Consider the following 6,481-nt stretch of genomic DNA (forward strand, 5'->3'; position numbering starts at 1 on the left):
TTTTTTTAATTTTATAATAAGTGGACTAAAGTACTGAACGAAAATCATTCGTTCACGATATTTGGACTTATTAAAAAATAAAAATGGAGAAGAAAATCTGAATGTCTTGTTGCAGATATTATGGTGGTTTAATTTCTCTACAAGGGCGAGTAGCCTGAGGATGAGGTAAGGAATGAGCAGATGAATCTGGTTCATTTAATGTGGAAGCAAAATTTGGAAGATGGTCGCGAGAGGGATGTGACATATGAGAGAAAGAAAGAGGAGAAGTAGTGTGGCTTGGTGTTGAGTGATGAGAGGACCTAGGAAAAGAATGAGTATTTGGTGGTGAAGATGTGTTCTAATTTTAGAAATTCATAAAAAAAAAAAAACAACCGGGATACAATATAATTTAGAATACAAGAGAAATTGAACATTTACCTGATTCTTCCATACCAACTATATCTCTAAATTAGAAGCATATCAAATAGATCAACTAAATACCACCATACAATTGTGATGGGAAAATATGAATTTATAGAGTTAGGGAAATGACTTAGTTACATAACCCTAGTTGGACTAATTCTCCTTAACAAAAGTTTCAATGAATTACAAAACTTACACTTCGACTTCAACTACACTTCACACAGATGCTAAGCCCATTAACTACAGATCACTAATTATATGAGCTAATATAACAAAAAACTATCTAACAACCCATATTTTAATAAAACAATTAAAATGTTAATGTAAGCCCAAATAAAAATCTTACATCCTCCCACTTGGTCTACATTAATTATTAAATACATATATATAATTAAAATATTTTTATTTGAAAACGACTCATGGGTTGAATAACAAGAAAACATTTGTGGCCACTAATAAAACAATAGCTCTTTGATAGCATCTCAAACAATCGATAGTTTAATCATTGATATTGAACTATGACAATCACTTTATTTCTTAATCAACAAAAGATATTCATAATCACAAATACCAATAACCAAACCGACATGGTCCACAAGTCTAGTAGTGGTAAGGAATTATGTTTGGCATGTGATCAATAATATAACATAAACTCCTTATGAGTCACCAATTTCATTGATGTCGTCACGCTTAATAAATAAGCCAGTGAAATTAACCATTACCACTACTTAATAAATAAGACAGTGTAATATCATTAAATATGCTTAAAAAAATTAAGCAAATATGATATCATTGTCATTAAGCTAATAAACTCAAAAGAAAATAATGACAACGATATGAACCAAATGCTTTCAATTCAATTATTCTTGAGAATATAACAAAACATAATTGAAAATATAACCAATTCGATAACCAAATATTGAAATACAAAATGTAGTTCATAACCTTAATTAGAAAATTACAAAAGATCATGATTTCTAACAACCAAAAGAAACAGACAAGAAAAACTCCCACTAACCCAAAAGATCAAAAGATTCTAAAATGTCCATATCAACAACATGTTTATTAAACAATAAGGCACTTAATCCTTTTGTGAGAGGATCTGCTAACATCAACTCTGTCTTGCAATTTTCTATAACAATGTCTCATTTCTTGACTAAGTCTCTGACCGTAAGGTACTCACTACAAGAAAAACTACTTTCAATAAGATAAAAAAAGTATTATCTAATACATACCATAATATTTTTTGATGTGTTAAGAAAAACGGTGTTATCGTAGATCAGATAATTTTACATACGATTTTTCCATAGTTATAAATTAGTATTATTATATAGTCTAAAATAACACTTTTGTTGTGTTATTTTAATAAATGGATGAGTGTTTCCTTTTGTTATTTTTAATAGTTTATATAACACATTTTACCACTTATAAAATAGTGTTATGGGATACCTTATAACAACATATTTTCAGCATATTATATAATAAGTTGCATTATACAATATTATACTTATAATCATTTATAAAAGTTTTAACTATAATGTTATTCATGTAAGCTTATATATCATTGTTTTTTTTTCTTGCAAACAACTAATGAAGCCAAACAAGATAATACAAATAAATTTTAATTAATTACTTGAATAGAATTACAATATTTAGTCTAGTTTTAGCTTCCAAAATCATATTAGAAGATAATTTCTGAGAGATATGTCATATACAAAGTTAGAAAAAATACAACATTTGATTTTAAAGATCCTCCATTACAAATGTTGCTTATTTTTGCTTGAAAGAAAAACAATCTAACTATACCTGCACATTGGAAAAAAGGAACAAAAATCATTTAATCATTAGCAAAGCAAAAAAACTAAATTACTTCATTAGAAGCAAAAGCACATGAAATTAATGAGACAACTAGAGTTAGAACCTAGTTGGATTAATTAGTTCTATATTTTGGACAACCATATAGTTCACATAGTTTATTTTGTTATCATACACATTTTTTCATGTATATATATATGTATATATATATGAATCATCACTCAATATCATGCAAAAAATATCTGTCAATATATGTTTATATCATATATCTTGTCCACAACCCAAAGTGAATTTTTTTTATCAATGCAACTACTAATAATAATCTATGGGTAACATATAATAATCTACGACTATTTACTCAACTTTCACAAATCTGCTTTTTCAATGTTAAAACAAAAAAAGCTAGTAGATGTCATAATAAAATTTCTTAAATTAATTCAATAAAATAAACTGGTGTTACTTTTGTTGTTCTTCTCAATCTATCTATTCAGCAAGTGTTTTTTATTATACAAAGGGATATTTGCGGCATAATTACCAAATGTTTGGGTTTTGTACGTAGCATAGACCCAATGTTTATTTTTAGTGGCAATAGTACCCAAAGTCAATAAAAGTGTAATTCCGTCAGCCTCCTCCGTTAGGTCTTCGTTTCGTGATGACTCGACCAACACGTGTCACTCCGTGATTGGTCAAACTCAATAATATTTTAAAAACAATTATGATTCGGACCAATAAAAACGTGACACATGACTGCCTAATCAGCTCATTAACAGACCTAATGGAGGAGACTGACATAATTACATTTTTACTAACTTTGGGTACTATTGCCACTAAAAATAAATATTGGGTCTATGCCGCGTACAAAACTCAAACATTAGGTACTTATGACGCAATTATCCCTTATTGGAGCAACCCAAGTACATGTAAAATGAACCTACTTCAAAAATGAAGTTTACTTCAATGAAACACGGTATTACAAAACAACAATCTGACACGCCAAAAAACCATAAAGCTAACCAACTTAGAGACATCAATAATAAAGCATCATATATCACTACAAGAAAAAGACTCTACAGCGACGACATCTATTACAACGACTCTAAAGTCGTCACTATATGTACGCAAAATCCATGAAAATTTATTTTTTCTTAATTTATTGAAAATAAGCTACAACGACGACATGTCGCGTATGGTCGTCAAACAACACACGAACTGGCCCTCCAAATTACTGATACCCTACTCGTCGCTGTAGGTTCTAGGAATTTGGAGGGAACACGAGGTGGGAACTGACTATACAGCGACGACATGTCGTCGCTGTAGGGTATTCGTAAGAAAAAAGAGGGAAATATGTTTGTCTATAGCGACGACATGTCGTCGCTGTAGGACACTCAGGGAACTCAACCATCCAGAGTTGGTTTCCTATTTTCCACACCTTATAGCGACGATGTCGTCGCTATAGAGTTCAATATATATCCATTGATCAGTTATTTTGTACTCTACAGGGACGAAATGTCGTCGCTATAGGGTCAAAAATAAAACGTGGGAAAGTGAACCGCCAATAAATTTAAGTCAAATTTTACTACTTATAGCGACAACATGTCGTTGTTGTAGAGTACAAAAATAACACACAAGGGGATTCGTGTACTATTCATTATCGTCGTCGCTGTAGGGTCTCACCGTTTGAGTAAAATAGTGCGTTTGATATCAGCGACGACTTTCATATACTCTATAGCGAGGACATTTCGTCGCTATAGAGTCTGTCGATATAACCTCCAACCTGTCTGCAAAAAAATTCTCAGAGGACAGCGACAGAAAACCATGCCCCATTGCCATCTGAGGTCTTCTAGGCTAATTTGTGGCCATTTCTTCCTTGTTTTGTTAATCTAAACCTATTTTCTTTGTTTTTTATGGTTTAAATTGTATTTTTTTTTGTTAATATATGTGTGTATTTTGTATTTGTTATAAATAAGTTTATGAAATTTTTTGTGGGTTGTTTTTTTTTTTTTTGCAAATTATTTGTGCCTAGCCCGAGCCTTGAGATTGGATTATTGGTGGATAACACTTTAGCCACTTTTGGTTTTTTTTTAAAGTTTTTTGTTATTGATTAATTGTTAAATTAAGTTTTTGATTGTGTAGTTGGTTACTTTATAGAATGTTGAATTTTGTATTTTGTATTTTTTAGGTTTTATTTGTTAATTTAATTATATTTGTATTTTTAGGGATAAATTGTAAATATATTCATTAATTTGATTTAATTAAATATTATGTTATAAAAAATGCATATGATAGGGTTAGATATTAGATGATATAATTTTATTTATCAATATATGTATGTTTATTTTTTATGTGTATCTGAATGTATGTATAAAAAATGTGAATATATTTATATGATTTAATGTGGATGTGAATATTAGAATTTAAATAATAATTAAATTATTATGTTAGATAAATATAATTAATTGTTTATAATATGATTTATGTTGTTGATATGAGATATAAATCTTTGAAATCAATTATATGTATGTTCTAGGACTGGTTTTGTAGTTTTTATGCAGGTTTTAAATTTTTGGATAGGTTAGATTATACCAAGATTTCGAGCCATGATTAATGTGACATCGAAAGCTGGATTCGCAGCGAATGAACCCGTAAAGTTCGAAGTATGCTCCAGGATTGTAATATCGAGCCTGCAAGACTCGAGACGACCTCGTACGTGGTGGCCTCGAAACGTTCACGATCTCGAAAGGTAGCTCCCGTGACGCATCTATCCTCAGGAATGACCTCGGATCAGGGGGTCCGAGCTTGACGTACGTTCGATCTCGAAGCCGTGTGACCTCGGGAGATGTCATTAGCTCGAAAGCTGATAAGAAACCTGGGAGATTAAGGGCTTGGAGATATATGATAATGACATTGAATATCTATAAGTGTTGTTTATAAGGGGCGTGTTTTGCATTTATTATTGTAAATACCATAAAATCATGGGATATTATTCGATTAGTTATACGCCCCTGGTCTTCAGGGGACGTTTCCTTTTATATATGATTGCAGGCATTTAAAGCCATTTATTTTATTTATACAAAAAGAGTAACTACTCAAAATATGTGGGATAGTATTCTGCAACCTTCTCTATAAATAGAGAGGTCATGCACCATTGTAAAGGACCGAAATTCTGAACCTTGAGAGAAAACTCTGAAAAATTCATGCTTATGAATTTTTAGAGATAATCTTGAGTTTAATAACAGAGACTCATGGACTAGGCAGATTTAACTGCTGAACCACGTAAAAATCGTGTTTTGTGTTGTTATTTTTTAATTGGTCATTACTGTTTGTTGTTTGCGTGCTCTTCTTTCACTGTTGGCGAAAAACGGCGTCAACAGTTTGGTGCTTTCATTGAGAGCCTTAAGCATTCATCCTTGAAAAGTCATGGCCACTAACAATCAGAACACACCTGAAGAAAATTACCCAAGACGTCCTGGAAAACAGCCAATGGAGAACCCGGATGTTGAAGAGAGAAGTGGGTCTTCTGATTCCCGGGGACCACCTCCTCCACCAAGGGATGAGGATATGTATTACAATCCTGAGCGGTATGTTCCTATTGTGGAACTTGAAAACCGGAAATTGAAGCAGCTGTTGGCAGAGGCCAACAAACGGAATGAGGAGTTGACAAGGATAGCCGCAGAGGCGCAGGTGGCTCAGCCCCCGCCTTCACGCGAAAACCAAGTCCCTCCTCCAAGGGACGTGCATGTTCCTCCCTGTAGACCCCGTGGACGTCTAGAAAAAGATGCTGCCACAAGGAGGCCAACTCAACCTCCGGCATTAGCAGAGCCATCCGCTCCACCTAGGCCCCAGAGGAGTACTCGGGCTCGGGCCCCGGCTAACCCGCCTGTGGAAGTGCCTGCAGGAACTGAGAATAACTGAACCCCTGCAGAGGCTCAGACTTAGATACATGGGAGCGAACCAAATGCGACCGACCCATCTTGTGAAAATTCTGGACCCTTTAGGCCACGACATGGGTGACAACCACCGTCGCCTATACGGTTCCCTCCATCACCCATAAGATATCCTTCGCCCCCCCTGCAGGAACGCTCAACCCGTTCGAGATCAGGGGGAAGGGCGTGCGGGGGGAAGACAAGGGAACGGGGAGGCTTTCCAAGAGCGAAGAGGCGCCCCATCTAAGAAAAGTCAAACGTCTCGGTCTCTCACGACGGAGGCAAGGCGATGTGGGAAGAATCCATCAAGAAATAACCAAGCAATGAGTTTTACCAGTGAT

This window comes from Humulus lupulus, chromosome 8 (genome assembly GCF_963169125.1).
Source record: "Humulus lupulus chromosome 8, drHumLupu1.1, whole genome shotgun sequence".
NCBI lineage: Eukaryota > Viridiplantae > Streptophyta > Magnoliopsida > Rosales > Cannabaceae > Humulus > Humulus lupulus.